Source organism: Elephantulus edwardii, unplaced genomic scaffold, assembly GCF_000299155.1.
Source record: "Elephantulus edwardii isolate Elephantulus edwardi_28Jun2011 unplaced genomic scaffold, EleEdw1.0 scaffold00239, whole genome shotgun sequence".
NCBI classification, from domain to species: domain Eukaryota; kingdom Metazoa; phylum Chordata; class Mammalia; order Macroscelidea; family Macroscelididae; genus Elephantulus; species Elephantulus edwardii.
Window position 1 is genome coordinate 3,024,775 of NW_006399989.1, and position 7,998 is coordinate 3,032,772.

General features: G+C 42.1%; 1 pseudogene; it reads right to left on the reverse strand.

Moving 5' to 3' along the window:
* Nucleotides 1–782: 782 nt before the first annotated feature.
* On the reverse strand, nucleotides 783–1,504 carry LOC102847810 (annotated as a pseudogene).
* Nucleotides 1,505–7,998: the final 6,494 nt, after the last annotated feature.

Below are 7,998 nucleotides of genomic sequence, written 5' to 3' on the forward strand. Positions count from 1 at the left end.
ATGATAGAAGACGAATAGGTGCCATTGAATTGTGGTTGTGGAGAAGAGTATTGGAATCATAGACTGCCAAGAGAACAAACAGGTCTGTCCTATAGAGGGTTAATCCAAGTTGCTCCTTGATGGCAAGGCTTTTGAAGCTCCATCTGACATACTTTGGGCATGCTGCCTGGAGGGACCAGTCCTCAGAAAAGTACACCATGCTTGGAAAGATGGAGGGACAACACAGGAGAGGAAGACCCCAAATGAGATGCATTGACAATTGAACTTGGGTAATGGTGGTAGGAGTGTCATAGTCAGTGAGATTAATTAAAAATATAGTAGAATTCAGAGTTATTATACATAGGGTCGCTATGAGTTGCAAGTGGCTTGAAGGCATATGACAACAACATGTCACTTGGTTATTAGTTGACACTCTTGGCCTCTGAAGGGAAGAAGCTTTTACTAGCTGTAATGATTGCTCCAAATGCCTCTTTTGTCATGACCCTTGAGCTATCAGGACTGATTTCTTACTTTTTAACAGTGACTTAACTTCTACACGGCTTTCCTCATCCACTCATCCCCAAGGTTTGGTGACAAGATAAGCACTGCTTCTAATCTTTGAGGGATCCTAGTGGCAAACTGTGCAAGGAGAGAGGCCTGGTAATGACAGTACTCTTCCAGAATGGATGGCCTTCTAGAAGAAGTTGCTCCCTGCCACATCACTGAGTCAGCTCATGTGCACTGGGCACACCAGTCTGGTGGATTTACCTTTTAAACAAAACATTCTCCTTGTGGCTTTTAGCTCATGACACAGTACTCCTAATGCTAGCCTTCTTGTGAATGTGTATGAAGTCGCTGGGCACGCTGGGCCTGCATGCAAAGGGTGCCATGATGTGAAAGGCTTCACCTGGGTTGCTTCTAGGGCCACTGGCTTATAACAGTGTCTTGCTGCATAGCACCTTCTTGTTCAGCAGTCCACAGTTCTACACCAACATCTTGTGGTGAAAGCCTAGGGTATTCTCATTTGGCAGCTTGGCCAATGCCAAGAATGTCTGGATTATCTGGTCCAGACTGCTGTTGGTTTTGGCTGAGATCTCAAAGTAGGCATAGTTTGGGGGTACATAGCCCGCCTCATTCTCATGTTGTTCCACTTTGCCATAGAAGTCCCAGTCACCCTGTTAGCACAAAAGAACAGGGCTGTATCCATGTTGTCTTTGGTTTTGTTCTTAAGGCAAGATTTTGTGTCAAAGATCTGTTGCTTGAGCCTCTGCATCTTCTTGAAGGAAAACTGATTGTCTAGGCTGATCACCAGGATGAAAAGATCTCCTGCTGTGTACAGAGACAAGGGAGGAGAGGGTAAAGCAGGGCAGACTGAGTGAGCCTTTAACCAGTGTGCTCTATGAGGATGGAGAGGTGCTGCATGGTCAGGCCGCCTATAAAGTAGAACTTGCAAGTACAAGTCCTTGATTGTGGGAGTGTAAGTGTCCTTGAAATGGCCCATGAAGAAGTGCAACACAATGGCCATCTTACCCACCTTGGACAAACCAAGTATGGTCATGCTATAGCAGTTCTTGGTTGAGATACTCAAATCTGAGTTGCTGGCACACATCTTTTTGTAGTTTTCCTTGGAGCTGAGGCCGACAGGGGTGGGCATACAGCTGTGGAGGCAACCCCAGTAAGGAGAGGAGGAGTGATAGCTGGAACTTTGGCTGAGGCTGAAAATAGTGTATCACAGGCTCTTGGTGGTATGCATTTTTTAAGAATTCTGGGTTTTGGTGTGTTGGTTTTTTTATTTCAGTTCCCCTTAATCTAGTTATTTTTCTGATATTTGTACATTTTTTGCTGTGTTTGAGAGACACACACAGATAAAGCCTACGCATTTGTTTCCATTTTATCTTCAGTGATGTTTATAGCTTTAGGTTTTACGTTTAGGTCTTTGACCTACTATAAGTTAGTTTTTTTAATATGATGTGAGGTACTGATCTTTCTTTTTAAGTCTTTATGTATTTTTTTAAACTACTTTTCGTGTATGTGCACTGTCAAATTGGATCTGACTGGTACAGGAGGAGATTGCCCCTCCTCCAGCAGAGCATCTTGTGGATTTTAATTGCAAGCTTCTGGGATTGCAGTGCAACTTCTTGCCACTCGGCCATCAGAGCTCGAGGCATTGATCTTTTTAAAGTCTTTTTCAAAGACTTGTATCATTGATCACGTATGAACAGTATCCTATCAGTCATAGTACTGTACTTCAGGTTAGATCTTAAAACAATTTGTCATTTCCAGCAAAGTATAATTGTCTGATTTATGTGGCAAGTGCCAGTCCATCTCAGCTCACTAATGCCTAGAATGTCAATCTCTTTGCACTCCATTTCATTTATGGCAACTTTTAGGTCATACATTCCATGTTCTAATTATTAATTAATATTTGCAACTGTTTTTCCTTATCTTTGAATGATTTCCAATCTAGACTGTTGCAATCTACTGTTGCAGGAAGACTAGACCCGGGAGAGACACCTTGGGAATAAATCACCACGAATCTTACTAGTAAGAGGAAGAGGGTTTTATTATGCTACCGGGAGTTCCTTGGAAGGAGGAGTGGCATCCACTCCCATAATAGCTTGCCTCCAGAAACCCTATGAACCTGGAGAGAGGATGAAAGGCACCCAAACGCCGAGGACTCTCCTTCATAGGGTCGCTATGAGTCAGTCGCCTGCGACTCGACGGCACTTAACAACAACAACAACTGGGAATTCCAGTGTAATACAAATCCAAAATGGCCGTGCTCCCCAAACTCCTTTGTTCTGGGCTTTTTACAGGAAATATACAAAGAAACAGTTCTACTACTTTCTCATTGGTGGCTTGAAAGTTTCAGCATTAGCTTAACAGCTTCAGCATAGCACAAGTCCTGGCTTTCCAAATAAGGGAATTCTCCTACAAGGTCACAGCTTCTTTAGTCCATCAGTAAAAGAAACATTTTCACAGAATTACAGCCCTTTTGGTTTTTCAGATAAGGAAGCACCTGCAGAGACTCTTTTTTCCCTCTCCCTAAAGTAATGGGAGTAGGTGTGTCAGAGATGGTGAGGTTGGCACAGGATAGAGCAGGGTTTAGGGCTCTTGTACATAGGGTCACTATGAGTTGCAAGCAACTCAACGGCACATAACAACAACAACAACAACAACAACAACAACGTTGTTAAAACATTGTTACAGAGTCTATTTTTTCCCAGGGCTCCTCTCATCCCCTCCGCCCTTGTGAGAATCCATAACATTTTTAACTTTGGAGTCTCACACTCTGCCACCTGTTCTTCCTTCTCTACTTCCTTCTCCTGTTGAGATGTTCTTAAGACCTAAGTTTACCAGAGGAACTTTGCTTTCCCTGTTGTTGTTTTGTTGTTAGATTCCATCGAGTCGTAGACGACTCATAGTGACCCTATGAATGGAAGGCCTGAGCACTGTTCGTACATAGAGTTTCCGGAGGCAAGCCATTTCTGAAGTGGATGCCGCTCCTGCTTCCAGGCTTGTTTTAGTTGGGAAGCTCCAGCAAACACTGTCCACCATGGGTAACCATTACCACGTTTGGCACATCAATGTCGCAGTATTCAGCATCACAGCAACCACGAGTTACCTCTGTACAGCAATGTACAAACCAGTGCTATACCACCTAGAAGAATGTTTGACAGGAAAACAATTTGAACCAGGCCTGAGGGCCTCAGATAAAAATCACCCACCTTCGGCTTGGTTTGCTTTCCTTACATAACATTAATAATTTTTTGAGGCAGCAGTTCTCTTGGTTCTTATGGCCACTGATCCCAGATAAGAATGCTTCCACAGGCGAGCTCTGGTGGCCTAGTGGCAAGAAGCTGCACTGCAGTCTCAGAGGTGTGTGGTTCAAATCCACCAGATGCTCTACTGGAGAAGGAGGGACAATCTCCTCCTGTACCAGTCAGATCTGATTTGATGGTACACAAACAAAAAAAAAAACAATAAAATAAAAATTAAAAATTTTAAAAAAAGAATGCTTCCACAAACATAGTAGAAGGATATATTCAACGTTTGTGTTCTACTCTATGCTAATTCTAAAAACAAATTCTTGACCCCACATGGAGTTTGGGGCAGAGGTTTTAAAGCCTCATCATAGAACAACTGGAATACTTGATGGCTAGTCTTTGTTCTTTTGTGATATACGTGGCTCATGTATTTGTGGTCGCACATGTAGCTTCTTTTCTAAGCTAATAGCCTACATTTTATGTTGGAGAGACTATTTAGATTGGCTGCCTGGCATGCATTAAATGCACTGAGACTTCTTCTATGAGTGTGCTCTGTAAATATAGAAAATATTTCAAAACTAGGTTTGATGCACTGGACACTAGTCATTAATGACCAGATGAGCTGGGAGATGATATCAAGGTATATCATAAATGAAAATATGGATCCTGTTTCAGCTTTCTGCAGGTAGCAGTCCAATTTTGCCAGTACCATTTGTTGAAGAGGCTGTCATTTCCCCATTTGATAGGTTTTATTTCCTTGTCAGATATCAGTTGACCACAGAGAAATTAGTCCATTTCTGGGTTCTCAATTCTGTTCCACTGAACTACGTGCCTGTCAATGTATTGTGATGTTTTGATTACTACTGCTATGTAGTAGGTTTTGAGGTCAGGGGTACTACGCCTCCCACTTCACTTTTGTTTTACAGATGTGCTTTCTTTATTTGGTGTCTCTTCCCTCTCCAAATAAACTTGACATTTTCCGTTTTTATCTCCTTGAAAAAGGAATTTGGTATCTATTGAGATTGTATTGAACATGTAGATTGATTTTGGTAGGATTATCATTTTCACAATATTGACTCTTCTTATCCATGAATACAGAAGATTCTTCCATTTATTTAGGTCTTTTATTGTGTCTTGGAGAAATGGTCTATAGTTTTCTTTGTACAGTTCTTTTGTGTCTCTACTTACGTTCACTCCCAAGTATCTCACTTTGTGCTTAGATATTGTAAATGGTATTGCTTTCTTGGTTTCCTTTTCTGAGTTCTCTTTCCACAGAGGAAATATTTTGGATTTTTATCCACTGATTTTTTTTTATATTGATCTTGCATCTTGCCACTCTACTAAATTGGCCTACCACCTCTAACAGTTTTTTGTTAAGTCCTTGGGGTTTTCTGTGTACACTATCGTATCATCTGCATATGGCTACAGTTTAATCATCTTTTTGCTGATAGGGATGTCTTTTATTGTCCTAGCAAGTACTTCCAATACAATATTGAATTGAAGTAGAGACATTGGACATCCGTGTCTGGTTCTTATTGAGGGACTCCATTTTGTAACCAATATGTCATCTTGGATTGAAACTCAAAACCTCACTTCTAATTTGACCAGGGCTAAAAACTCAACCCTAGTAGTAAGTCCCTTAAGAGACGAAATCATCCTTATGTCCAATAATGCCTCCTGTGTAATTACTAACCACACTTTGTCTCCTGTAATGACTCCTCCAGCCTTCAGGATACAAGTCCTGAATATTCTTTGTTTGTAATAGCTCTGTTTTAATGCGATGTCTCCCTGCTAACTGGACACAACCCTGTATGCCAGTGTTCCTTACCCCACCCCTAACTGTTTTTAGCCCTGCCACTGTGACCTTCATGACCCTGTCCACAAGGCGCCAAAAGCGAGCTCTCCCACTTGGAGCTCTGCTTATAGGAGGAAGCCTGGTGACCGCTATAGGACTGGGAGCAGGAGGCTTGGGCATAGCCACCCATTTGTATTACAAACTCTGTATGGACATTAGCCGGGACATAGACAAGGTAGCAGATTCTCTCCTGGGCTTACAAACCCAGATAACTTCTCTGGCCAGGGTGACCTTACAAAACCGTGGAACTCTAGACTTGCTTATAGCAGAGAAAGGAGGTATGTGCCAGTTTCTAGGGGAAGAATGTTGTTTCTTTGTGAATGCATCGGGCATAGTCCAAAATAAGGTCCGAGAGTTAAAAGAATCTGTTATAAAGCGCCTGTCTGAGGCAGAAGCCTATGATTTATTTAACTGGTGGAAAACATCCTGGGGTAAATGGCTTATTCCACTTCTTGGACCCCTCACTGCCCTGATGCTTATCCTAACCCTAGGTCCTTGTATAATTAACAGAATACTCAACTTAATTAAAGAAAGGATAGGAACAATCCAGTTGATGGTTATGCGGTCTCAATACCATTACTTAAGAGACCGAAGAAGAAAGCGCTCATGATTGAGCTAGGGTGCAGAAGAAGAGGGGAATGAGGGACTCCATTTTGTAACCAATATGTCATTTTAAAATGTATAAGCCTCTAGAGTAGTAAACTGAAAGCGGTGGGGGAAGGGGGGAAAGAGCCCCCACCCAAACATCAGCCAATACTGTATCACCCTGTTTTCGCGCCCTTCCTTTGAACCAGCCAATCCTGTATCGCCCTGTTTTCGCGGGCTTTCCCCTTTAAATAGGCGGGACAGCCCAGAATCGGGCCGCGGCCATCTTCCCTGCTGTAGGAACATGGTTTGGATCGCGGCCCGGATTCGAATCTGAAATAAATTCCCTCTTGCCCTTGCATCGGTGTCGGCTCCTTGGTGACTTGGGGGGAAACTGGATTTGGGGCACAACACTATTCACAAAGAAAATGCTTTTAGTCTTTCTCCATTGAGAATTATATTGGCTCTTGGTTTGGCTTATAAACTTTTCACCATGTTGAGGAAATTGCCTTCTATTCCAATTTTGCTGAGTGTCTTAATAAGGAACACGTGTTGGATTTTTTCAAATGCCTTTTCTGCATCAATTTCTAGGATAATATGTTTCTTGTTCTTTGCTTTGTTAATGCACTGAATTACGTTAATCATTGTTTTTATGTTGAACAATTTTAGAGCTAATGTGTTGTCAGTTTTTTATGCTGGAAGTTGTGATGGCCTCTCGTATCTCGAGGAGGGACAGGCATGGAACACTAGGCAGATGAGACTTGCCAGATAAACTGGGGGTCTCTGGCTACAACAGGGTTTCTCTGGCTATCAGTCCACCAGCATGTGGGCATGCTGAAATTTTTAAATGCTGAAATAATGCTTGGCCTCACCTTCAGGTTCAGGGCTAATGTGTTGTGAGTTGGTTTTTTATGCTGGAATTTGTGATGGCCTCTCATATCTCGAGGAGGGACAGGTATGGAATGCTAGGCACTCTCATGCCTTTCTTTTCGTCCCAAATGGGTGTCAGCAGATGGGATTTGCCAGATGAACTGGGGTTCTCTGGCTATCAGTCCACCAGCATGTGGGCATGCTGGAAATTTTAAATCTTGTAGGGCCTGGAGGTCTGCTGCTCTTGGGCCTTCTTTTAATTGTTTTTGGTCAAACATTCTTCTAGGTGTCATAGCACTGGTCTGTCGATTTGCTGTACAGAGGTAACTTGTGGTTGCTGTTATTATGAACACTGTGACCCTGATGTGCCAAATGCGATATTGGTCACCCACTGCAGACAGTGTTTGGTGGAGCTCTCTGATTAAAAGAAGCTTGGAAGCAGGAGTGGCATCCACTTCCAAAATAGCTTGCCTCTGGAAACCCTATGAACTTGGATAAACGAAGAAAGTTATACAAGTGTTCAGGTCTTTTGTTCACTATGAGTTGCCTATGACTTGATAGTATTTAATAACAACACATGATGATTTATTTTTTTAATGTGTTTTTGGATTCTATTGCCTAGGATTTTGTTAAGGATTTTTGTGTCTATGTTATTGAGAGATATTGGTCTATAGTTTTCTTTTCCGGTAATATCTTTGCCTGGTTTTGGTATTAGGGCTATGCTTGCTTCATAGAATGACTCTGGGACTCTTTCTTCTTTTTCTATTTTTTTAAATAACTTAAATAGGATTAGTGATAAACTTTCTCTGAATGTGAGAATTCAGCTGTGAAGCCATCTTGTCAAGGACTTTTTTTGTGGGGGAGTTGTTTTATGACCTGTTCCGTTTCTTCTTTTGTGATGAGTCTATTCAAGTTTTCTACATCTGACCATGTCAATCTGGG